The 27,768-nt window shown below is 42.5% G+C and overlaps 1 protein-coding gene across 4 annotated transcripts in view; it reads right to left on the reverse strand.

Annotated features, from left to right (window-relative positions):
* The window catches only part of MCC (MCC regulator of WNT signaling pathway), a 185,770-nt gene that overhangs the window by 66,968 nt on the left and 91,034 nt on the right, over positions 1-27,768 (reverse strand). Inside the window, exon 1 of one of the 4 annotated variants that reach the window (XM_061369138.1) lies at positions 14,986-15,101. The exons of the other annotated variants lie outside the window; for them this stretch is intronic. The gene's annotated coding sequence lies outside the window, so the exon portion shown is untranslated. Of the gene's footprint in view, positions 1-14,985; positions 15,102-27,768 lie in introns of those variants that run through there. 4 annotated transcript variants of the gene reach the window in all.

Consider the following 27,768-nt stretch of genomic DNA (forward strand, 5'->3'; position numbering starts at 1 on the left):
GTTCTTGTTTCATTGTAATTTATGGTAATGACTTGTAATACAATAGAATCATTGATTGCGTTCCCAGTATGGTCACCACCTCTGTACTTTGGGAAGTATATAATAGAAGTGATTAGCAATTACAGATTTTTTTTCCCCTCCTTGGGTGGTCAACCTGTGAAGGAGACATTCCCTTACCTTCCCCGCCCCCCCCCCCCCCCCCCCGACTGTTTACAGCATAATTTGAGAGTTTTGAAGGTTTTGAACGGCCTTTGGGTACCCTTAAGAATTGTCTGCTGATTGTGATGGGGATCACCATGTTGGCACACATACAGAGGGTGTTTTACCCACGACCATTTTGTCTGATCTCGAAAGTTAAGCAGAGTCAGCTTTGGGTCTTGTCTACGGTTAGACAACAATATAGGAGGACCAAGAGATTTTCCCCGAGGCTAGACAGTCATGAATGGCAGTGTGCATGGGATAGTATGGGTAAGTATCTAGGGCAGTGGGCTCCTCCAGTGCTTTGGAACTTCACCACTGAACAAGTGCAAAATCCAGAAAAATTAGGAAAACACTTAAATGAGGTGTGTTGTTATTCTGGCCATACCAGAGAGAGACAAATCATGGCAATGTGCTGGGGCTTGGCCTATGCATACAGAGCCCTGTTCAACACCATCCAGTAACTTCAAAAGGAAAACAAAATGTCTCTGGATCTGATGGCAAAGCAACCGATAATGCAACTACTCCAACTCCAAATACAGCAGTTACACCAACCCCAGTGACAAGTACAGCAGCTACCCAAACCCCGACAACAGGTACTGCAGCCACTCCAACTACAGCGATAATCATTGCAGCTAAACCAGGGGACCAATTTGTGCCAATATCGGTTGCCCCTGTACGCAAGGGGAAAAGCAAAAAAGAGGCAAGAAAGAAGAAGAAAGATGAAGAAACAATGCACTTACTACCCGGGACAGCATCTGATCAGGAGTTATTACTACATGAATCAGGGGAAGAAGAAGAGGTGACTTCTTGACCCCGGACCTCAACCGAGCTACAGAATATGCAAAGAGATTTTACCTGTCAACCAGGGGAGCACATCATTACCTGGTTGCTCTGATGCTGGAACAATGGGGCCGAAGGTCACAAACTAGAAAGTACAGAAGCCAAGCCATTTGCTAGGGAAGGGGGGATTGACAAAGCAATTGCAAAAGAGAAACAGTCCCTCAGCCTTTGGAGGCGACTCTTGGCAGCTGTGAAAGAAAGGTTTCCATACAAGGATGATGTTATGAGTCGTTCGGCCAAGTGAACTACTCTAGAGAAAGGCATCCACTCTCTGAGGGTATCAGTCATTGTGGAGATGATCTACCACAGGCCAGATGCCAGAATGCACACACAGATCCAGATGAAGTCGAATATACACGACCCATATGGTGGAAATTTACACGGAATGCACCATCATCATGTGCCTACTCACTCGCATCAATAACCTGGAATGACGTAGCACCACCAACAGTGGATGAAATGATTTGTCAACTCTGAGATTTCGAAGACAATCTCACCCCCTTTCATCATTTCAGCTGTGGAAAAACTGTCTCAGGAGTTCAAAAAAATGAGAGATGATCTAGCTGATCTATCCAGCTCCCCACGTGTACCAACCCACGTCTCAGCTATTAACAAAAGGCGTCCATCCTACTGCTTGAGAGAGAAGATATAGAAGGTATACGCCACAGACCACCCCATGGTTTTACCTGCCGAATCACAGAGAAGACATGATGAAGTGGGATGGAAAACCTACCCCCAGCTCTGGAGGAATGGGTGCATAAATTGAAGAGGAGAACAAAGGTCAAGGATGATCATCCCGTGAAAGCTGCCGCATCAGTCCCTGGTGAGCAGGTTTCCAGATGGAGTGGAAGAGCTGATTTTACTCCAGCTCCTGTGATAAAGACTAATCCCTTTGCACAAGACTTAAGTGTCCGATGTTGTGATCACTATTAGAGGGGCCGTGCTTCCAGTCAGGTGGAGGTAGGGGACAATCATATTTACTGGGCTGTGTGGATCAGATGGCCTGGCACATCAGTCCCATGGAAATATAAGGCTCTAGTAGATACTGGTGCACAGTGTACCCTGATGCCATCAAGCATCTGGAGTGACAGAAGGATCATAAGAGTTGACTGTACTGGAGGCTGAAGTCAGCCTGACTGGAGGAAGTGGCAAAAGCATCCTATTGTGACTTGTCCAGAGGCTCCATGCATCCTCAGCAGAGACTACCTCAGGAGAGGGTACTGCAAAGACCCAAAAGGTATCTACGGGCTTTTGGTACTGCTGCTTTGGAGACAGAGGAAATTAAGCAGGTGTCCACCTTGCCTGCTCTCTCAGAGGATCCTTCTGTTGTGGGGTTGCTGAAGGTTGAAGAAAAGTGCCAATTGCAACCACAACAGTGCATCAGCAGCAATATCGCACCACCAGAGACTCCCTGATTCCCCCTCCATAAGCTGATGCATAGATTGAAGAGCCAAGTCTACAAGTGATCAGTAGGACCCTCTCACCTTTTAATAGCCCCATATGGTCAGTGAAAAAGTCTAATGGAGAGTGGAAACTAACAGTAGACTATCATGGCCTGAATGAAGTCACACCACACTTGAGTGCTGCCGCAGCCGACATGCTAGAACTTCAGTATCAACTGGAGTCAAAGGCAGCCAAGTGGTATGCCACAGCTGATATTGCCAATGCATTTTTCTCAATTCCTTTGGCAGTGGAGTGCAGGCCACAGTTCGCATTTACTTGGAGGGGCGGCCAGTACACCTGGAACCAACTGCCCCAGGGGTGGAAACACAGCCCTACCATCTGCCATGGGGTGACCCAGACTGCACTGCAACAGGGGCAAGCTCCAGAACACCTGCAGTACATTGATGACATTATCATGTGGGGTGATATAGGGGAAGAAGTCAGCCCACAACACTATTCTGGGGCCTTGAGAAACAGATTTTGTGGCAACATGGCAACCCAGAATCAAGTCAGATAATGGGACTCATTTCCAGAATAACCTTATAGACACTTGGGCCAGAGTGGGTATATCAAATCCCCTACCACACACCAACCTCTGTGAAAATCAAATGGTAGAATGGGCTGTTAAAAACTACACTGAGAGCAATGGGTGGTGAGCTTTCAAACATTGGGATACACATTTACCAAAGGCCACCTGGTTGGCCAACACCAGAGGATCTGCGAATAGCACTGGCCCAGCCCAGTCAGAACTTTTACATACTGTAGAAGGGAACAAAATTCCAGTGGTGCACGTAAAGAATTTGCTGGGGAAGACAGTCTAGGTTATTCTTGCTTCAGGTAAAGGCGAACCCATTCATGGGATTGCTTTTGCTCAGAGACCTGGACCTTGGTGGGTAATGCAGGAAGATGGACAAGTCCGATGTGTACCTCAAGGGGATTCTATTTTAGGGGCAAACAGCCAATGAACTCAATTGTATGCTGTTGCCTGCTGTGTAGCACTTTTATAGCCCACCAACCATATGTCTTCAGGTCATCAGCAGCTGGCCCTGACTTCCCTGAGACCATCATCCCAACAAAGAATGAACTTTGACGAAACCAGATGAGCTCAGCATTGACCGGATGAGTTCTGCGGTGTCATCAGCAGGCAACAATCCAACACTGCACACTCTCTCCTGCTCTGAAAGACTGTTACAAGAGTTGGAGCCCGACATCATGGATCGGATGAACTCAGTAGCTTTATAGGGATTGGTCAATGCGCTAAGGAATGATACCTCTCTGTGTGTGTGTGTGTGTGTGTGTATGACAAGAGTGATGGTATATTGAAAACTGTGGCATCTGAGCATGACGTGAATGGGATGGAATAAGGGGTGGATACTGTCCTGGGTTCAGCAGTAGCAGTCATTTTTCTCCTTCTTAGTAGCTTCTGCAGTGCTGTGTTTTTGACTTTTAGCCCGGGAACAACCCTGATAACACCGATGTTTTTAGTCGTTGCTAAGTAATGTTTACTCTGACCAAGGATTTTCTGAGTCTCATGCTCTGCCAGGGAGGAGGGGAAGCAGGGACAGGACACCTGACCCAAACTTGCCAAAGAGGTATTCCATACCAGAGCATGTCATGCCCAGTATATAAACTGGGGGCAGTTACCTGGAAGGGCTAGATCACTCCTTGGGTCATGCTGGGTATCAGTCAGTGGGTGGTGAGTGGCTGCATTCTCCTCCCTTGTTATTTCCCTTATCATTATTATTATTGGTGGTAGCAGCAGTGGTTTGTGTTATACCTTAGTTACTGGACTGTTCTTATCTCAACCCGTGGGTATTACATTCTTCTGATTCTCCTCCCCATCCCTCCAGAAGCGGGGGAAGGAAAAGGGGGGAGTGAGAGTGGCTGCGTGGTTCTGGGTTGACAGCTGGGCTTAAACCTCGACACACTACAACTCTGTTAAAAACAACAACAAACAAGCAAACAAAACAACAACAACAACAACAAAAAAAAAAAAACAAAAAAACAACCAACCAAAAAAAACCAAACCCAAACACACATGAAAAACCTCAAACCCTCCAAAAAACAACAGTGAAACACCCAAACAAAAAAGCCCTAGATGTTGTATTCACTGAATACATTCAAGTAGAAACATCAAGTATCTCATGAACACTTAATTTCAAATTTAATTAACTTACTTGTACTTAGACATAATACCACAATACAGTGAAGAAGGTGGTAAGCTATGCAAAGGTATAAACCGGGCAGTCCCATCTTATCTAACTTCTTCAGTACCTGTAAAAGGGAACTAAGTATCTACTAATCACATCTGCAAATCAGAGTATACGGGGTGGTGCCAGAAACACCAGTGAAGACTGAGAAATAATGCAACGGACCTACAGAGATGGTTTGGAAATTTAAGTAATTTGGAAGAAGGCCAGGTAATACCAGGTGAGGTGATATTATGCTAAGAGGGAGTTAACACATAGGAGGAACCTGAGGGAGGCACAGAGGGAAAGTGAAGCAGGGAAGGAGAAAGAACTGTGTCTTTATGGAAGGATTCTTTTTACGGAGTCAAGATGATGACAGCTCTTATGTGTGCAGCTCAGTAAGAAGCATCTGGAATACTCCATGAGTCCTGGGAAACTGAACACCAAGTGAAGACTGAGGTAGTGAGAGAAATTAAGAGGTGAAAAAAAAAAAGCCAATCCAAAACCATATAAAGCCACTAACCTCACTGCTTTGTGTGTCCATTTACCTACTGTCAACTGCCATCTTCATCACAACATTTTCGTACATCTGTGAGGCACACGAAGCTGAGGTGCATAATCTAGGTAAATGGCAAGAAGCATGAGCAGTTAATTCCCAGGTACAGAGCCAATGAGGAAATGCATTTTTGGACCACAAAAATTTAGATACAGAAGAAAGGGATTATGATTATTTTTTTTCTGACTGTATGATTTCACTCAATTCAAACAATCTCCTAAGAAACATTTTTGAGTTTCTATTTAAACATGTTAAAGAGTTGGAAAAGATTCTAAAATACAGCAGTGGTAGACAAAAGTATACACAAGGTACACTGAACACTAGTGTTAAGAACAGAATAGAGAAAAATCCTGCATTAACTGCAACAGCCAAGCAAATAATCTGTAAGGCCTTTGCCACAACTAGTACTCTATGGCACTTTTAAGAACCATCCTTGCATTTAGTCCTCTTAATCTCATATTTAGAACGTAAAAGTGTATGTGAAAACAAAAAAACAAAAAACCAAACCCCAACAAAAAGGGGGAAAAACCAAAGCATGGAATCATTCTTGCCCAAAAGCCTTAAAAAATAGAACTTACATTTAGAAAGAAACAAAACAAAACTTAGCAGCACAACTAGATTTTTACCAACAGATCTTTATTACTGTATTGCTACCTCTTCTACATAAGATAACAGCTTTTCTCAAAATACATCCCTGGTAAGAATAAAGAATCATGCCTGAAATCTTTAGAAGAGTCATACTTGTCATAAATGAGCAACACTGCAGGAAAGTATGAAAATCCATGAACTGTATAGCCTCTTACAGTTTTGACTGGCATTCTTCTTCTCTTGCATTTCCTCCCTGCTGTGCGGCAGTGAGTGAGTGAACAGTGCAAAGCCTGGCTGCCAGAGGGGTCAACCCACCACCGTGATCCCACATACTGAGCAACCCAGCATGCTCCCAGGTGAGAGAATACAGCACCTTGACCCTCTCACTTCTTCCAAATATACTCTAAAGATAATTTTGTTTCAGTATGTGATTACAATGACAACAGAGAGAACGAAGGAGTAAGTAAGAGTAGTAAGTAACTGAGTCTAGCAATGTTTTTGTTTTTTTTTCAAAACTACCTAAATTTGAGAACTGTAAAGATGCACTAATATAGCCTGTTAAAGTGAACTTTCCAAAACCTAAGTGATGTGTTATATAATTCACTGAAACACAGAGACGACACTCTTGTGTCAGAGCAGAAGACTTCAACAAGCACCTAAAAATAACTTTCAAAAAATGAGGAAATTCACTTCCAAAGGAGCAATTCTGACTTTGCTCCTTTCATGCTGGCTGTAACCCAATTCAGCAAGAAAGAGGTTAGTCCCTGCAGGTCTGCCTAATGCACAACTAATTTCAGAGAGCAGCAATCATCAAATACCAATCTGTTCTTTATTCTATAACGGTCAGAACACAAAATGAGTTACAGGAATAGCACATGGCTGTCACGTGCACTGTAGCTGTTCAGAACACATCTGAAATGAGTTTTACTACAGCCAAAAGGTTCCTTCTCTTGGATGAGAACTGACAAAAGTCCATGGGCATAAGGCGTCTTCCAGATTCTTTACAATTAAACCTCTGGTTTTTTTATGGAAGCTCTAAGGGAAGAAAAAGAAATGGACAAAAATGATAGCAAACTAACTGTCAAAGAGAGGAAGTCAGGCAAACTCTGATTATGAAGCAAGCCCCAGAGATTCTATGACCACAAACCTTGGTGCTTAGTCAAGAGCATGGAATTAGCCTACAGCAGTGAAAACAAGTACCAGCGTAAAGATCTCCATTCTCAGAGAACAGCATCTCTTTGTCCTGAAAGGCTTCTCCAGAAGAAAACAAGACTCACTCAGCCAAGATACTTCAAGGAACTACCTATTTTCTCAGTCCTCATGACCATTCTTCATGCTTCACTCAGTAAAGTAAACTCAGTAAGTCACAACTTAAGCTGAGCTGCTTGTTAACACTGCATCTCTGCAATGTGTACATGCACCTTCATACGCTCCTGCAGATCTATGCTGTTAGTTTGTACCTGCATTCTGTCTAGAATTCTGTAGTGTTTACCTTCACCTTCTGTTCACATAGTGAAGAATGTATCAATGATCTCTGTTTGCCCGATCTCAATGTCACTTGGAGTGGGGAAGCTAGTTATCATCCTTTTGGCAATACTCATTCACAAGAGAGAAAGACTAACTGGTTGATTCACGGTGAGATTCTTCCTGAAGTTTGCAATTTCTTCCTTTCCAGTGCCTCCCTCTATCATTAAAGGCCTGCTTTGTGCTTCAGTCAGTTGTTCCTGTAGTTCCCCCAAGATGCCTAAATTGGCTTTGAAAAACGCTGTTGTCTTCACATCCTAGCTTGCACCACCTCTCAAAATATTTCTGCTGTCCCTGTGGCAAGTTTTTGACCGTGTCCTCACAGGCATTTCATTCTATAGAGTTTTGTGGGGAAAGGCTCACTTTTGCCTGGTTTTGAAGTTACTCTTGTTCGTTTTGATCCATCCAGTAAAGGAGAAACAAAAGCTGCCAGGTAAATAGGTGGCTGAGCTGCGGGAAGCTATTAATAGGCTACAGGATGTCAGGGTAGCTGAGAGAAAACAGGAATGCTTGCTCCCTGCCCAAACTGCGCAGAGTTCTCAAGCTTCCCTTGTAGCTCATGGAGGAAAGAAGGAGGCTGTTAGCTCTGGAAGCTGGGAACTGGTGAAAAAAAAAAAAAAAAAAAACAAGACAAAAAGGAGGAAAAGGACAATTAAAAGCAATGGACTTCTTCCTGAAGCTGTTGCCCCCACATGGAACCGCTCTGCTGTCTTGCAGGGGGCTCATGAGGAAACGCAGTTGCGCCTGGTGATGCACTAGTAAAGAAGATTTCTACTGGTGCTGCCAGGAAAAAGCAGCGGGTCGTAGTAGTAGGGGATTCTACTTTGAAAGGGACAGAAGCACTCGTCTGTTGGCCTGACCCAGTCTCAAGGGAGGTGTGTTGCCTACCAGGGGCACGGATCAGGGATGTGGCAGAGAGGCTGCCTGCTCTGGTAAGCCCCACGGACTATTACCCACTTCTGGTGATACATGTGGGTGCTAGGGATATAGATAGTAGTAGCCTGGGGAACATAAAGAAGGACTACAGAGCCCTGGGAGAGGTGGTTAAGGGCTCTGGAGCTCAGATAGTCTTTTCGTCTATTCTCCAGGATACAGGGGAGGACCTAAAAAAAGCTAGGAGGATTAGCCAGGTTAATAAATGGTTAAAAGGGTGGTGTCATAGTCAGGGGTTTGGGTGTCTTGAACATGGGACCCAAGTTTGTAGGCCAGGTCTAGCGGGGGCTGGTGGAGCTGGTCTGAAGAGCAGTTTCGGTAGGAGGCTTGCCAGACTGGTCAAGGAGGCTTTAAACTAGATGTGTTGGGGGAGGGGGGCATCATTCCATCCCAACATACCCAGTCAGCTGCCAGCGCCTATAATAAATGCTTGGAGCAATGCAGAGATATTCCAGCTGCTCCAGCCAATGAGCCAGCTTCATTTGGAGCTCGGCTCAGATGCCTTTATACAAATGCCCGTAGCATGGGGAGCAAACAAGAGGAATTAGAGATGTATGCTCATCTACGGGGGTATGATATAACAGGCATCACAGAAACCTGGTGGGATGGCTCCTATGACTGGAGTGTTGGAATGGAAGGTTACAGACTCTTTAGAAAAGACAGGCCTGGCAGGCGCGGAGGGGGAGTTGCCCTTTATGTTAGGGATAGGCTGGAGAGTATCGAACTCTGTCTGGGGACAGGTGAGCAGTTAACAGAGATCTTATGGGTTAGGGCTAAAGGGAAAACAGCAATGGGAGACATTACTGTGGGGATCTGTTATAGACCACCTGATCAAGAGGAATCTGCAGATGAAGCACTCCATAGGCAGACAGGAAAAGCCTCACGCTCACAGGCCATTCTTCTCATGGGTGACTTCAACCACCCTGACATCTGTTGGAATGACGGTACGGCCCGGCACAAGCAATCCAGGAGGTTCCTCAATTGTGTGGAAGACAACTTCCTTCTGCAAGTAATAGAGGAGCTGACAAGGAGAGGTGCCATGCTTAACCTTGTGCTCACCAAGAGGGAAGGGCTCGTTGGAAATGTGGCGCTCCAGGGCAGCCTTGGATTCAGCAACCACGAGAGGGTTGAATTTGAGATCCTTAGGACAGTGAGAAGAGGGTGCAGCAAGCTCACTGCCCTAGACTTCAAAAAAGCAGACTTCAGCCTCTTCAGGAACCTGCTCAGTAAGGTTCCATGGGATATAGCCCTAGAGGGCAGGGGGGCTCAAGACTCTTGGTTGGTCTTCAAGGATCACCTGCTACAAGCTCAGGAGTGTTGCATCCCAACTAGAAGGAAGTGCAGCAGGAGGGCCAGGAGACCTCCTTGGATGGATAAGGAGCTCCTGAGGAAAATTCAAATGAAAAAAGAGTTTTATAGAAAGTGGAAGCAAGGACAGGCGGCCTGGGAAGAGTACAGGGTTATTGTCTGGGAAGCTAGGGACCAGGTTAGGAAAGCTAAGGCCCAGTTAGAATTAAACTTGGCTAGGGATATTAAGGATAACAGGAAGGGATTCTACAGGTACATAGCAAATAAAAAACAGATTAGGGAGAACGTAGGCCCCCTCAGGAAGCTCTCAGGTGAACTAGCTACACAGGATTTGGAGAAGGCTGAGGTTCTGAATGACTTCTTTGCCTCGGTCTTCTCTAGCAAAGGCTCTGACCGCACCACCCAAGTCTTGGAAGGCAGACGCAGGGACTGTGAGAATGAAGACCTTGGGCCCACTGTAGGAGAGGAACTGGTTCGAGACCATCTTAAAAATCTGAACGTGCACAAGTCCATGGGTCCTGATGAAATCCATCCGCGGGTCCTGAAGGAGCTGGCAAATGAAGTTGCTAAGCCGCTGGCCATCATATTTGAAAAATCATGGCAGTCAGGTGAAGTTCCTGATGACTGGAAAAAGGGAAATATAACCCCCATTTTCAAGAAGGGGAAAATGGATGACCCGGGGAATTACAGACCAGTCAGTCTCACCTCTGTGCCTGGCAAAATCTTGGAGCAGATTCTCCTGGAAGGCATGCTAAAGCACATGAAAAACAACAAGGTGCTTGGTGACAGCCAGCATGGCTTCACTAAGGGGAAATCCTGCCTGACCAATTTGGTGGCCTTCTATGATGGGGCTACAGAACTGATGGACAGGGGTAAAGCAGCTGATGTCATCTACCTGGACTTGTGTAAAGCGTTCGACACTGTCTCACACGACATCCTTGTCTCTAAAGTGGAGAGACATCAGTTTGATGAATGGACCACTCGGTGGATAAAGAACTGGCTGGATGGCCGCACACAAAGAGTTGTGGTCAATGGCTCATTGTCCGTCTGGAGACCAGTTACGAGTGGTGTCCCTCAGGGATCAGTGTTGGGACCGGTCTTGTTTAACATCTTCATCGCTGACATGGACAGTGGGATTGAGTGCGCCCTCATCAAGTTTGACGATGACACCAAGCTGTGTGGTTTGGTTGATACACTGGACGGAAGGAATGCCATCCAGAGGGACCTTGACAAGGTTCTGAGGTGGGCTGATGCCAACCTCATGCAGTTTAACCATGCCAAGTGCAAGGTCCTACACCTGGGTTGGACCAATCCCAGGCACAGCTAAAGGTTGGGCAGAGAAGAGATTCAGAGCAGCCCTGCGGAGAAGGACTTGGGGGTGCTGGTTGATGAGAAAATGCACATGAGCCAGCTTCAGTGTGCGCTTGCAGCCCAGAAAGCCAACCATATCCTGGGCTGCATCAAAAGGAGCGTGACCAGCAGGTCGAAGGAGGTGATCCTGTCCCTTGACTCTGCTCTCGGGAGACCTCACTTGGAGTATTGTGTGCAGTTCTGGTGTACTCAACATAAAAAGGACATGGAACTGTTGGAACAAGTCCAGAGGAGGGCCACGAGGATGATCAGGGGACTGGAGCACCTCCCGTATGAAGACAGGCTGAGAAAGTTGGGGCTGTTCAGCCTGGAGAAGAGAAGGCTGCGTGGAGACCTCATAGCAGCCTTCCAGTATCTGAAGGGGGCATATAGGGATGCTGGGGATGGATTCTTCATTAGGGACTGCAGTGATAGGACAAGGGGTAATGGGTTCAAACTTAAACAGGGGAAGTTTAGATTGGATATAAGGAGGAAATTCTTTCCTGTTAGGGTGGTGAGGCACTGGAATAGGTTGTCCAGGGAGGTTGTGAATGCTCCATCCCTGGCAGTGTTCAAGGCCAGGTTGGACGAGGCCTTGGGTAATACGGTTTAGAACGAGGAGTCCCTGCCCATGGCAGTGGGGTTGGAACTTGATCTTAAGGTCCTTTCCAACCCTAACTATTCTATGATTCTATGACTCTATGACTGTGACAGATTTACCCAAATTCTGAAAAGCAAAATGGCAATCCTGATGAGAAATGAGCAAGTCTGCTGCTGGGTTGTGATCTCTCAGTTTCTAGATGCTTGCTTATGCTTCCCAGAGTATCCTGGAAATAGGGAGGTAGAATTTATCCCCTCTCAGACTGTGAACAACTGGGTTTGGATGTTTATAGAAGATAGTCAGAGAGAGCATGTGAGGAAGCAAGAGTGTCAAGCTGTGCACACCTGCTTCTCCAGGCCTAGATCAGTCTCCCAGTGAGATCTGTAAAGCATGCAATGAGCTCAAACAAGGAAGAGGAAGAATGCGGAAGAGGAAGAATGCAGAAGAGGAAGGCCTGTGGACACAGCTGAGTGTGTAGACTGCATACACTAGCCCTCATTGTTTACTTTGCTATAGTGTTACACAATGACAAAAGGATGGGAAGGGAGATCTCCAGCAGGAACAGTAACATGTATATTTCATCTGGAAATGGAGGGTTTTCCACACTAGATCAGGAAAGTATCCTATCCGAGGTGCTCTCCTCAGTTTTGATTAATGCCCTGCATTTCATAGGAAACAAGGACAATAAAATTTATGTTGTTAATGAAATATTCTGCATAGAACATTAAAATTCTTATTCTCTACTGTATTTTGGCTGAGGTAATGTGGACCACAGCATCTTTTAATACTAAGCAGGATTACATAATGCACTGGTAAAAATAAAAATACCTGACCATGTTTATGCAACAGCTGCCTTTGTGACAGCAATGCAGGAAGTGAATAAATGGTCTGAACTTATGTCATTGCTGACATAAGGTAGAGAACTGACTTAATAGTGGTAAACAGCAAATGTGAGTTACTCTAAGGCCAGAGTGACAAAGGGCACTGTATCCATCATACATTCCATTCTTACACAAAGTCTGGAAAAACCCTCCTTTCCAGGAGGAGGAGGAAAACGAACATAGCAAAAAGATAGGTGGTGGATTCTTCTCTACGTGCAAAGTTTTGGTGTATACCGATTCATACAAGATGGATACAGTGCTAATGTAAACCAGCCCAAGCACCTCCAAAAGGAAATTAAAGAAAATACAACAAGGTCAGACACTTTGAAAGGCCTGCAGCCACAAAACAGTAAGCCATGCATTTAAAAAAAAAAAAAAAAAAGCAAAGTTTATAGTGTTATTTACATGACACCAAAAAAACATACAGTGAAAAGTGACAGCTGCTGTACATATTTCTCTTATCATAACTCCTAAAAAGCTTTCAAACTTTAGAACCAAGGTGGGGAAATAAAAAAGTCTCTGGATTTCCCAAGAGTGAGTTTTGGAACAGAGCTCACTCCCAACTTCCTCAATAACAGGAAAGTAGCTAAGCCACAGGGAAGTAAATGGAGAAGAGGATCCTGTGTTATAAATCTTTCCTGCCTGGTCTCAGCCTCTCAAGCATAATAACTATTTTACAAAGCAGAGGTAGAGTTTGTAATATTCTTCAGAAGCACTGATCAACTCAGAGTGAAAACAGGTTTAGAAGCAATCCTTGATGTAGCACAGACATATTCATTACTCTAACAGATGGAGGGAAAGACTGCCCCTTTCTACCTCTTTTATTGTGGACTTGGTAGCAAGAACTTCTACTGTTTGAGCAAATCTTGTACAATTCCTCCCCTTCCTACACCTGCTCTAATTTCTCATGAGCTCTGTGACTGTCACAGCAGCACTAGTCTTCACCATGGCCCTTTGTGCCCTTTCTCGTAAGACGGAAAAAAAGCAAATGCATTACAGGTTGCTGAGGTATGCCTCTATGAGCAGGCACAAGAGCTGTCAGCTGAAGTTTGCTTTATTTTCTGGTAAAAGAATCTAATTTATTCAAAAAAGTGGAAGAAGGTTAAGGCTATAACAACAGCTGTTATGTAAGGATTGAAGTTAAAGAGCAAATGCTTATTAAAAATTAAAAAAGCTTTGTATCAGCAAACTTTATTACCATTATCTCTAGTCAGTCTCATCCAAGACAGTTTATGCTCGAGGTAAGAGTGCACAGAAATTAAGTTTCCCTCAACTGCGATACATTCAGATATGTGGTCTAAATGCTAATGATTATTTTAATTATTATCTTGTATTTTTTATTTGTGCCTATGTCTTCTGTACTGCCAGGCAGGGTCACATCAAAACACCAGTTACAACCAAACTGTATCTGGCATTACAGTAAATGTACTAATGTGAATTAAGAGGACTGATAGCTGAAAATGGGTCTATTCTTACAGCTGACCTCTGCCGTATTTCCAACTGGCGATGCCAGTAAAATGACAATCAAAATCGAATGGTATAAATTCTTTATGCTCAGGTAAAATCTGGCAAAAAAAAAAAGGCCATTTTAAAATGATGTCAACACCATATCCTCTGCAGTCAGCACTTTAACACAAGTGCAGGCAGAATTTGTTAAATAGTTTTAAAAAAGAAGGCATTTTTAGTTAAGAAATTCAAAACACTGTATTAATTTCCACTACATAACCACTGTAAAAATTTTCTTAACACTTTATATAAAATAAGCTTGTTATTGTTTCTCTTGTATTACTTGTGGGGATGGAAGTCATTAGAAGCTAGGGAGAAGTTTTCACATTGAAGAAAAACAGATTTATTCTGACAAAGGTTTTGTTGTGGTTCATTTTTAAGAATACATTTCCCTGTAACTCTTTACATCCTTCACTAATTTAGCCTTCCTAGTAAGTAAAAATTCCTTCTCGTTTTTAAAGTTTCAATGGTCAGCTCAGTCAAGTCATTCATCTCCCCTGTGTGTCCAATACATGAACTCTTTCATTCTTCCACTGGAGCTGTCATTCCCATTAGCTCATGTCTGAAAACTTCATATCCAGGCCGCTTAACTACTACCCAGTGCCACCAGTGCTTCCTCTCCACATAACCTACGTGTAGCTCCAAAACACAGGACAACAACCTCAGCATGCAACTGAGACTGAGAATTTTTAAGACTCAAATCTGAGATACTCAGTGAGCCACTTACTCACTCCCAGTTTATACAAAACAAAAGGCATTTATGGTGCAGAAAAAAAAGTGACCAGAATTATGTTCAAAGTTGCTGCTTCTCCCAGTTAAGATCACGCAGAGGTTAAACAAGCAGGACAGGAACACTTACAATCCAAAGCCCAACATCCATGTTAAAACTTTGGTTAAAAAAGGTCGTGTTCACACAAGCTGGCTGTCTGAGGTTTCCCTAAATAAATACTCGTCCCGTTATAAAGCAGGAAAAAAAGAAGCTTTAGTTGCAGGCAACAGGAAGTTGGGGGAAGCCATAAATAAAGCACATCCCACTGCCGACCATCCGCTCCCTTGCTGCCTTACCTGGGGGTTTCATCCTCAGCCCTGCAACGAGTACACACAGCGGGCACGACGCGCTTCCGAAAACACCACTTTGGGCACAAAAGCAAGCCGGCCGGAGCAGCCCTCCAGGCTTTCCTCGGCTGACTCCTACTCCTCCTCCTCCTCCTCCTCCTCCTCCTCCCCCCCCGCCCCCATCCCGGCCGAGCGCAGCACTGCCACAAAAGCAAAGCTGTCGGCCAGGAAAAACTCACAACGCGGCCGCGATGTGTCCACAGCACAGCGGTTGCAGCCAAATGAAGTTATGCGACTACGACAGGGAGGAAGGCAGGCCGGTGTAAATAAAGATGCCTAGTACTCTATCGTCGTGCCCACACAGCTGCAGCAGGACGCAATAATAGTTCTATCCTTCTTTTAGCACACAAATAAACCTGATAAACTCACCTAGGACACAAACGGTTTGGGTTTTCACCCCGAGCTGTATTTTCGGCTGCCGGTTTCGTGTTGTGCCGGCACGGAGAGGATGGACTTCGCCCCCAAAGTCTCCCAGGCAGCCCTATACACAGCCACAAGTTGTTTCAGCGATTGTGCATTTCTCCTGGAAAGCCCTTGTGCACATGTGTATACATACTGGGGAGAGGAAGGGGGTGAGAGCCAAATGGCCTCTCTCAGAGTGGCCAGTCTGGCAACTACTCCTTCAAGTACTCTGTAAGTGGCAAGCTCCCTGACCGGCAGTAAACTTACTTTCTTCAAACTGGAGAAAAAACTCCTCCCGCTCTATCCCCTTGCCTCTTTCTTCGTCTACAAACCACAGGCTATTCTGTATTCCCTGTAGGTAGAAGCATGAATACCCATCAACACGTCTCTCACCACGTACCTTCAACTATCAAAGTCTAATACTGGAGAGGCACTTTGCTAATTCTGCTTTTTTGGCCAGTGCTTTCTCTCACTGCTTTTTGTGCAGCCCTCCATATTTCTGCAGATACTTATTTCTGTTTTATTTGCAATTTGTACAGAACATCACAAAATTTCATAGAATACTCACTACTTGTGAGAGTTTCTGTTTTCCTGTTTCTTTATGAAAGCTCCACATGAACAGGAAACCTTATGGCAATCTCTCTCCTCCCTTTTGTTAAAAACCACTCCTGCTGACTGCCTGGGAAGCAAAAACAAGTCCGTCCTGAGTTCAAAGGCATTTCTGCATTCCAGTTGTTTCTCTGACAATGCTATTTCACAGAGCAGCCATATTTTTTTCCCCAATACAAAGCAGCAAACTGCACTTAAAAAACCCCCACGTGCACAAGAAACAAAGGTTCTTGTATCAGCTTAACAAAGCCGTTACCTTAATAAACTGCTTACTTGTCCCATTAGCAGTGAGCAGAGCATCTCAGGTCTAACAAACTTTGCAGTTTTTAAATCAGTGCAGTTTAATGAAACATTAGCTCATTTCACAACCAGAGTCTCTGAAGCATAGGAAATACCTCAGCTTCAGTCTTCTCTGTGAGCAGATCCCCCTGTCCTCAACTGGTGTATGATGAACATGTGACAGCAGGACTTCTCCATCAAGACTCATCAATAACAGCTTTCAGGATGACCGAAACCACAGATTACTTTACATCTCAGTGATACTTTGCAGACCTTATCTAGAGGCTGGAGAGCATTCCCTTTGCATATTATATTTCCAGATTAGCAGAAAATTTATTTTCAGGTGCTTACATTTGTAGTAAATTTGTAGTACATTTCTTAAATAACAAACCTACAATAATAAACATGCACATCCAACAGAAAACAATACACTCCACAGTTCAACAGGGTTAGAAGTCACAGGTTATAAACAGAGGAGAATGGGAAACAACTATTTTAATGTAAAGACATGCATGTTTTTGCAGTGCTAAGTATCAATTTGATAAAAGACTACAAATTAAAACACATCACTTTCCCATATAAGGAGCATCCAGAGCATACTATAAGAAGTGTAAAAGCACACAAAAAGATACTCTTCTGTGAAGTAATAGAGTTCTTAAGCCTAAATCTATAGTTGTAATTATCATTAATGAAAAAAATAAGTGCGAGACATGACATATACAAGATTATTCTAATGCTCATCAGAAGACTAATAAAATGGACATGTATCATTGCCAATACTCAGTTTACAGATGTCATCATGCTAAAATCCATTCGAAACAGTTCTGAATTGCAGATCCTAACAACACAGACAACTTCAGTACGTTGCAGTGTAGACTGTCATGCTACTATTCACGTTTGAACCTTTATAGTTGAAAATACATCTTACTTGTCACTGCTGCTTGCAAACCTTTGCCTAGAAAGGCAGCTAACTAGTGGTCAGACTAATGTCTCTACCAGGAAAAAAATACTACAGAGTGGCTTCATGTGGAAGGAAGCCACTTAGTTTGCAGAAATCATCACAAAAAAATCTGCATTAATTGGTACTCACAAGTTTGGCTTGAATATTAATGATAAATTTAAATTTTGAGATATTTTACTGAAAACTGAATTCCCTAAATACATACACTTGTCCATAAGAGTTAAACACTGGAATGCATGAATACTTTTGTACAGATACATGTTCCTGTTATAAGCAGTAATTTGGAAGTTTGATTAAATACCATAAAGAAAAGTGAATTTTGTTCATTATTTCAAGATTAGAAATATATTTAAACAAAAGGAATTATTTGATGATAATTACATTAAAGAATGGCTGCTAGCCATCTTGCGTGTCACGGAGCTTCCTTGGACAGATTGTTTTTGAAGTTCCTAACCTCATCCAGCAGTATATGAATGGCATATAGTAGTCATTCTAGGTTTATGTCTCCAAGTCATTGTTTCACAATACATTCTACAGCTGTCCTGCCTTGCACGCTTTTACCATTACATGATTTAAAACCAAACCAAAACATGTTATTCATGTAGTCTTGCTGTTCTATTACACCAGTATTAAAAGCACAGGTATCCCCAGTTAATTTTTCACAATTTCTCTGTAATAGCTCTGTTGCAAAGCTTTTTCAGACTCTGCCGTGCCTCAAGTGCCATGCTACCATTGAGTTATGCATCTGTGATGCTTTCAATTCCCTTCTTCATAACTGATACCAGCATGCCTCTGCAGCCCTGAGGAGCTCTTCTGGATTTGTCATCAAACTGTGGAATTTTAAAAGGTGGTTTAACTGATGTGCAGTTTCTCAGGATTTATCAGTTTCGGACACTAGTGTGTTCAAAAGCTTCTTTCTGTTGTTTTTAATCCCTTTTGTGCTATAAATAAGTAAGAAACTAACTGAAATCAGTTGAATAAAGTTGCTTAAACTGCTTCCTAGTAACTAAAGTGAAAACACTCCGATATCCCCATGTAAATGTATCCTGAGAGACACAAGGTTCTGACTGGCACGTTGACATCATCAAAGCACTTCAATAATAAAGTGTTCTTAAAGAGTCAGACACAAAAGAGGTAGGCACTCCTGACAATGGTTTATGCCACCAGGAACAACCAATTCTCATACTTCAAACAGAGCTTCTGAAGGAAAATTGAAAAAGTTCACATTTATAGTTCAATGAAATGACCAAAGCCAATGAGCATGCAAGCACATGGGTTATGGCACACCAGCCTTTGAAGCACTCACATTTGATAGATACTTGACACGAAACACAGGCAGGCACCCTGCCAATGGGCTGTAAGGAGCTACAACCACCTCCCCATTTATCCAAAATGTAGCCATTTACAGCTAACAAATAAGTAAATAATGATACCAGAATAATCCCTGGGCACTTTGCAGAAATGGTAAGCTCAAAAATAGCCTCTCTATTGTAAAATAGCAAATATTTTTACTTTAAGCCTTCTTCCTACTCTTCTAAAGGCAAACTGAATTTTAAAGATTTTTATAACTGTTACTTTTTAAATCTGTCCTTTTTGTTTCAGAGAAACTAAATTTATATCCAGCCAACTACCTTAAATGTTCAGCTAAACCATATAAACAAAACCAGCACGGGGTGTCAGAGAAAAATAAAAGGAAGAGCTCTATATCCAGATTTCCTTTGGATAAGCTGTAACATATTTGTCAGACAATAATCAGAAAGATGTGCTGCTGTACCAAAAGCCTATTATGGGCAGTGCTCCTGAATTACATTAGAACAGTTAGCAGCTTCATCTGACCTATTTATGTTCCCTCTTTTAATGGGCATAGCTGATTCCAGAGAAGAGCTATGAAGACCATCTGTTGGAAAGGTATTTTTAAAATGTTTGGAACATATAAAAGATAACAGTGACTGCAGTATTTATTAATTTTTCCATTAAAAATAAGACTTTGCAGTAATTTTCAATGAGCTTTATTAAGTAAAATTTATGTATCTCAAATGCAGTTGTTGGAGGAAAACACTCAACAGACTCATCATCCCATCCCAGACCCTGCAAGGTAGGAGGTAAATCTACAGATACCAGCAAACTAATCAATATTACATGAATGATCACTCCACCCACAGCAACCCATTTGAATTGCTTCAAGTAAAACTAAGTATTCTAACAGAGAGATAAATTGGGGCAGGGCAGTAAGTGCATACAGTGGTGCTGCCTGAAACCTTATTAAAATGGGAGCAGTGCTTTGACATGCATCCCATTTTTCAACAATTAGTCTCTTTGTTATTTTTATGTATGTGCATTCATGTAAGAGCTTTTACATACTTTCATGCATACAAACTCTGCCTGAAAACCTAGCCTTTCTATTCTCTCAGTAATTCTTACGCAAACAGTGTAAAACTTTTGCTCCTCTGGCCTTCAGATCTGGCCTGAAATTGCCTGCACAAGTAAATTCATGCCTGCAACCAGCAATTGTAAAAATAAAGGGAGAGATGAAGATTTACCGGAACAGGTGTAGGACTGCTAATACATATCTGAGCTGGTTTTGCATTATTTTCAAGTATACAAGATACATCTGAACCAATATTTTGTCCAATCCTGACCTGTACTCTGAAATTCCAGTGACAGAAACAGACTTAAGTGTTCATTTCAACCCAACCAACATCATAGAGAAGGCATCTAAGCAACAGCAGTTTACTGCAAACTGACCCATCTACATTGTCCTTAATTCCGCATTAAGAATACAACATACGCAATATATAATAATATACACAATACGTAAGAATAATTCTGCATAACAGAATTCTGCAGTGTGTTTTTCTTACTCCTCTTTCTAAATCTGAGTGAAGTGCTGCTCAATTTAAAACAGGTTCTACCGATTTAGCTTAAATTAGTCAATAATGCCTTAATTTCTAATTCAAAATTCTGTAATTTTCAATTCCCCTCCCTCCTCCTAAATTAAGTCTGTCAGACAAATATGTAATTTTTAAAGTTCCATTTTGCTTACCACACTGACCTATGGGAAAGCTCTTCAGGTGGAAGGCAGGCAGCTCTGTAACAGTGTGAGCCACATATGGATGCAAGCTGATTTAGGTGTGTCAGTGAGAAACAAGTATAGACAATGATTGCATGGAACAGCTGGTTGCATTACAGTCACAGAATTTAAAACCAGAAGAAACAAGTGATGATCTAATCTGACCTCCTGCATAACACAGGCTGTATAACCCCACCTAGCAATTAACCTGCCTCTGTGACAAGTCTGATACGGTAACTCAGCAGCACTGGTTTTGCCAGATCCATTTTGAAACATTCACCTACAATGCTAATTTGAAGCATGCTGCATCAGCCAGATTTTGCACCTCCCAATATTCTTCCCAGAAGACGGAGGGATGTAATCTTCTTGATCCAGAGATTACTGCTCCGCATCACCAGTCCCTGACTCTGCTGACGGAGCAGTCCCTTGCCAGCGTGAACAAAGCAGATAATTAGCTCATAGAATTGCTCAGCAATGCAATTGTGTGCCTAGTGCCTGGTGGAGCACATGCACTGGATGCAACACCCAGGCATTAGCAACAACAATTGCAACAGTCCAGACAGCAGGGAAAGCCTTCACGCCTTCACTGTTTTAGCTCAAGGACTTGTGTCCTGCTTCAGGGTGAATGCCTGGGGATTACCCAGGGAAGTTCCCTGCCTGACTTCAGGGCTGCCACAAGCCTTGTGAGAACAAGGTATCCTGTAAGTGTAACACCTCAGTGAAATAACCTGAGCAAAACATTTATTCAACCTGTAAATTTCAACCCAACAGCTTGCCCAGAGAAGCTGTGGCTGCCCCATCCCTGGCAGTGTTCAAGGCCAGGTTGGACAGGGCTTTGAGCAACCTGGTCTAGTGGAAGGTGTCCCTGACCGTGGCAGGGGGGCTGGAACTGAATGAGCTTTAAGGTCCCTTCCAACCCAAACCAGTTGATGATTCTATAATTCTAACTGATTTTGGCATTGTCAAAGAAATTATTCAGATACACTAACAGACACCTATTCTTTCAATAAGAACACCTTAGTAAGATTTACATCACAGATGTTTTGTAAATACAAAGACATTTTTGTGTCACACAGACAAAACCAATTAGATCGACAAGATGACATTATTTCATTTTATATTTATCATTAAATTAGGCTTTATATATATTTAATCTCATACTTGATTATTGCAGCCTATTTGTTTGATAGCCTGAGCCCATATAAAAATAGATTTAAAATCAAGATTTAAACTCTTGCTTTCTTTAGAACACAGGATTTTTAAATGAATTTATTTTAATTGGTATATTTCACAAATCTACAAGATTTAAAAAGAAAGCTCCTGCCCTCCCCCCTCATCCCCCCGAATTTAATGCATTCCTTGTAGGCATTCAGATACCGAGAAAACTCTCCCAGAAAAGCATTTGCTTTCTGACTGCAACCTACACACTCTCTGCCCAGAATTTGCTCTTTCAGTATTCATCATCAGGCAAAACAAAATAAAATAACCAAAGTGGTCTACCTCAGAAATTTATATGCCAGCTAATTATTCCTCCTGCCTTTTCAAGTGCAGTAGTAATCAGTAGATCAAGCATTTTGCACACTGTACATATCTTCCTAGTCATTTCACACAATAAGAACTTTTTGGAAGAGCTGCAGCACTATGAATAGGTTGTAATGCAGAAGCAAAACACATAGCTGAAGTGCTGTTATAGTTAGAAAAACACAGTGCTGTAACTGTACCCTTCAGCTCAGTGTACCTTCTCCTTCTGCCTCCTCAGGTAACAACAGCTTAACTGTACTGCTAAAGAAAAGAGGATTTTCTGCCACCCCCCCCCGGTATAAACTAGTGCATAAGCTAAATGTTAAATTCTTCTTCATTTATCACTAACAAAACCACCACTCAGGTTCTAAAAGCAGAATTGTTTCTGCAAGACATGAACAAAACCACCATCTGCCTTTTGTATTCTAGGTCACCTTTCTGAGTTACACACACTGTCTACATGTTTAATACAGAGACAGAAGAGCAAAGATAAAATCTTCAGCAAAATACAAGGGCTTTTTTGCTTTACTGATGCATAAAGTTGCCATGTTTTTTTGGCAACTTCCAATCTGACACCCATCACAATGAAGGACAAAGTATTTGAGGTCTCTGTATGCTGGAGACACTTCTGCCTATCCCTGTTCAACGTCTTACTCAGTCCACCATAACTTTCTGAAGAATGCTCCATCATAACTGTCTGGAGAATGTTTTCAGCATTTATCAGCCACATGGCCAGCTTATAAATGTATACTAATTACAAGTGTATGAACTACAGACAAGTGCAGTGTAGTCTTTATCGTACAACATATATACAAAAATATAATACAATACAATACAAAATAGTATTCCTGCATAAAATTACTTGTTTTCTAAACACCAAAACACGTCTTGGTTAAGACAGTAATACTAACATCCCCACAACCTTGCTTTTTCAACAGTGCATCTGTTTAAAACTATTCCTCCATCAGAAATGTGGCACATTGTGTGATATCATGAAACTATGGAATAAGTAAAACTTAAAGGGATTAAAAAAATTAGAAGCTGGAATAATATTTGGATAACTTTCTACAATTGAATAGTGACCTGTGATGAGAGCATTATACCGGAATATTCTCCCTTAAGCCATATTGCCTGTTGGCCCATAAAACCACGTCTCTATTTGCTTAAGGATTATATGCCCTGCTGCATCACACAGGTAAATCTAAGCCTAAATCAAAGTCATTTGTTTGTCATCCAAACCTATTATTGCAAAAATATTTTCCCATTACAAATAGCCTCATTTTAGAGTAAATTTCTCACTGGTGTCTAAGAATTAGTCCCTTTTATATTGTTGCATGCGTACAATTACTGTTACAGAGATCTCCCCACTGATTTTCCTCTTATGTTGTCTCAAAGACTTTCCCAGAATTATTTCAGTACTTCCATCCATGTAAAGCTGATTTGTCTGCAGGTACACTAAACTTAACACTCAGATGCACCCTGGCTCCTGAACACGTTTCCTCCAGTCAGCAGACACATTAATCTTACTTCAAAATATCTTAATGAAAAATTGCTTATAGAGTTACGACTCTCTCCCCCTAACTGCCTTCCACCTGAACAACCTTATGTCTTGAGTTTGGAAAGTAAATTGCTTTTCTAAAGATTTTGAGAAAATTAACCCCTGCTGCTCTTTTCTGTCATTGCTAGGCAGTTCTCATTTACAACATACCTAGCAGTTCTAGTAAAATCTTTATTAATTTATATTTATTTATTTATTATAAATATGCATCAAAGGTAGTATTTCATCATAACATTAGCCCTTAGAAAAAAAAACAAAACAAAAAAACAAAACAATCACGGAATGACCAAATGGTTGAGAACAGAGGGGACCCCTGGGGTTCATCCGGTCCAACCGCCTGCTCAAGCAGAGTCCCCTGGACCTGGCTGACAAGGACTGCGTACAGACAGCTTCTGAGTATCATCAAGGATGGAGACTCCACAACCTCTCTGGCAATCTCTGTCAGTGCCTGGTCACCCTGGTATCCTGGCTGGATACGAAGCCACGCTACTACTCCTCAGCTGGTCAGAGGGAGAAAAATATGACAAAAGGCTCATGGGTCAAGACAGAGACAACTCACCAGTTACTGTCACAGGCAAAACAGACGTGGTTTGGTGAAAATAATTACTGCCAATCACAAGATAGGATAATGAAAAATAAATCTAGAAAACATCTTCCTCCCACTTCCTGGGCTCAGCTTCACTCTTGGCTTCTCCATCTCCTTCCCCTGCCAAAATGTTTAGGAGGATGGAGAATGAGGATTGTGGTCAGTTCATCACACATTGTCTCTGCTGCTTCTTCCTCCTTTATGCTCTTTCCCTGCTCCAGGATGGGGTCCCTCCCGTATGAGACAGTCCTTCACAACCTTCTCCTACATGAATCCTTCCTGTGGACTACAGTTCTCCACAAACTGCTTCAGGATGGGTCCCTCCCATGGGGTACACTGTGTTCTGTATACTGTTCCTTTAGGAACAGGCTGCTCCACCATGGATCCTTGAGGGGTCGCAAGTCCTGCAGGAAACCTGCTCCAGGACGAGCTTCCCAAAGGATCACAGCCTCCTTCAGGCATCCCTCTGCTTTCACAGGCTGCAGGTGGAATCTGCGCCACCACGGACCTCCGTGGGCTGTAGGTAAAATCTGCTCCACCATGGATCTCTCTGGGCTGCAGGGGCACAGCTGCCTCACCACGGGCTCCAGGGAGCTTCTGCTCCAGTGTCTGGAGCACCTCCTCCCCTCCTTCTGCAGTGACACTGGTGCCTGTGGGGCTGCTTCTCTCACATATTCTCACTCCTCTCTCCCAGCTGCTGTTGCACAGCAGTTTTTCCTCCCCTTCTAAAATACATCATCCCAGAGGTGCCAGCACTGTCACTGATGGGCTCATCCTTGGCCAGTGGCGGGTATGTCTTGCTGCAAGCTGGCCCTGGTTCTGCTGGACATGGGCTGCTTCCAGCAGCTTCTCACAGAAGACAGCACTGCAGCACCCACTGCTACCCAAGCCCTGTCACACAAACCCAATGCACACCCTCACAGGAAAAAAGTCTTTCCTCACGTTCAGGAGGAACCTGCTGTGTTTCAGTATGTATCAAAACTGTTAGGAACAATACTGAGGTGATGCAGTATGATCTCTAGTGAGCTACAGACATACAATATCACAAAGCTGTACCTGAGTAAAATATCATACATTACTAAAAATCAAGGAATTAACATTAAAAACTCAACAACTTGTTCTAGTTAGAGGCTTTCCTCCATCACCATATATTACAGCAGATGCAGCAAACAACTTTTCATCTTTTAAAATCTTTATAGTTAAAAACAATGTTTTTTGTTCTGTTTAAATGAAAGTGACAGTGAAACATTTGGAAGTCCATACCACAACCCCTTTTTAGGCCTTTATCTGTAGAGTCAGAACATATTCTAAAAGAAGGTGGAACTAAACACATTTTGTTAAATATGACGATATCTATACAGTTGTTTAACTGCAGTAGGCAGCTAAGCACTGGACAGGTGCTCACTCATAGGACAGGGTAAGAAATAAGGAAGAATAAAAGCAAGAAAACTTGCGGGTCAAAATAAAAGGGTTTAATAAATAATAAATAAATAAATAATTTAATAAATAAGTGAATCAATGGCATTTTTGCTGGCCACATCCCACGGAAGACCCATGTCCAGCCAGTTACCAAGCAAGAGACAGCTAACCCCCTCAAATGCTTTTCTCTTCCTTATTATGGCTAATAATGGTATGGCATGGAATATCTCTTTGGTTAATTCAGGTTACTTGCCTGGTTGTGTCCCCTCCCAACCTCTTTCAGACCCAAGCAATGTATTCACTGGGGCAGGCAGAGTGAGAACCAGAAAATCAAGGCCTTGCTCTGTGCAAGCAACTGTTCAGCAACAGCTAGAACATTAGTGTGTTACCTGCACTGCTTTGGTTAAAAATCTAAAACACCATACAAGCTACTATGAAGAAAATTAAGTCCATACCAGCTACGCCCTGTACAGTAATGAAAAATTAATGCAGACAGATCACATGCTAAGACAACAATACCTGCAATTGTAAAATAAAGTAAGAGAAAATGTTAAGAAAATCTGTTTTAAAAATGTTTCTGGGAAAAGGACTGAACAAACACAAAACCCAACATTCTAATCTGAGGGTGAGGCTATTAAATGATAACTAACTCAGGTATGCAAAGACATTAGTGAGCTAAAAATAAAACACAGATGAATGGCAAAGACAAGCCAAGACTACAATAAGAAAAGTAGTTAGACTATAAAAGAGCTGACTGTTAAGGAAATCCTGGCTGTTAAGGAAAAGAAAATCAAGGAATGACTATTGTCTCATACAAAAATAAAATTTTGACACTGGAAACAATTAGATGCCAGGTTCAATTAATAAAAAAAAAAGGGTATGTTCACACAATGTGCCATTAGGCTTTGGGACCACTGCCCTGGCACATGCTATTTTTAATTTACATGGATTCAAAGACTATTATTTCCATTAATGTAAGAAAAATCCTTCAAAACCCATTAAGCAGAATGGCCTGCTCCCAAACCAGCTCTAGCTCAGAAATTCCCCTGCTGAACACAGTTGGCAGGGCACAGCAGTAACTCACCATCTTATTCTGAACAACCATTTCAGCCACTACCTGAAGCCAGACCATGGGGTAGTTGTACTTCTGGTCTGATACTGTATGGGCTTAGCTCTTACATATAGCTTAAGAAATTATCTTCTTATTTATCAATTTAAATTTTACAATTCCTAAAAGCTTGTTTTCCTTATTAAAGATTTTTCATTTCAACATGGAGCAGTTTGGTCCTGCTCTCCCAAGTTTGCTCCCAGACCCTCACAGTGTGTGGCCTATTGATTCAGCCCAAATAGGACATGCTGCCTTACAGGTGGGAATATAAACTTCCAGAAGCAGAGCAGCCACCAGTGAAACAAGACATTTTCCTCTCAGGACTCCTCTCTGCGCAGGGAAGTCTGCCCAGGGCATTCCACCTCCTCACCAATGCAAAATCTTGTGTCTTGTATGGCTTGTATGTCACCTTATTTGGCTGCTGCCTGGACAGCTACGAACAATTTCTTTCACCTCACTTCCCCTCAAATTCAGTGTTGCTTGTTTTCCGCATCAATTAACATCCACAAACTCCAGGGAGATATCGGCTGAAAAGGAAAAGAATCTGGAAGAGCACAAAGAGTAAGATGAAAACAAGGAAAACAGATGGAGAGAAGCTCTTTAGGAAACTGAAGCTGAGGAACTGCAGTACAGCAGAAACAGCAGGTGAGCACTGTAGGCATATGCACTGAGGTTTTACCTTTGGGATTCAGATTGCTACACAGCACCTAAGTAAACACTAAGGGAATGGAGAAAAAGTAATTTTAAAAGGAGGAATTTCCTTTGGGATAATGCAGTACAGAGTGGTTAACAGAGACTGCAAAACACAGAGAACAAAATTATGATTTCTGAGGAGTTTAAAATCCTTTAAGCTGGAATCATATCATCATTTAGGTTTCATACAATGAATCAGCCAAGAATGCAGTGTGTTGAGAAAGAAAGGCCAGTACGGTTTTAAACAACCTGTGTTTGAGAGAGTGAAGAAAATATTGTGAGAGCAAAGAGAGGACACGGCAGAGGTATTTCCACCCAGCTGCAGTCATAACTACCACTTCAGCAGTGGCATCATATGAAACCACCCAGTGAACATGACAGGAGAGGGAAGTTTGTGCATACACAAGGAACATGTTCAGTGGTATGCTAAGAATGGTACTGTTTCTTTCCACTGAGAGAGAAACCAGGACTGCAAGAAGGAATCTGAAGAGGTGAAGGACAAATTCTGCATGGGGCTTTCTCCAGA

Source organism: Neopsephotus bourkii, unplaced genomic scaffold (assembly GCF_033783945.1).
Source record: "Neopsephotus bourkii isolate Nb327-2 ecotype Australia unplaced genomic scaffold, CSIRO-AGI_Nbou_v1 NB_1476, whole genome shotgun sequence".
NCBI lineage: Eukaryota > Metazoa > Chordata > Aves > Psittaciformes > Psittacidae > Neopsephotus > Neopsephotus bourkii.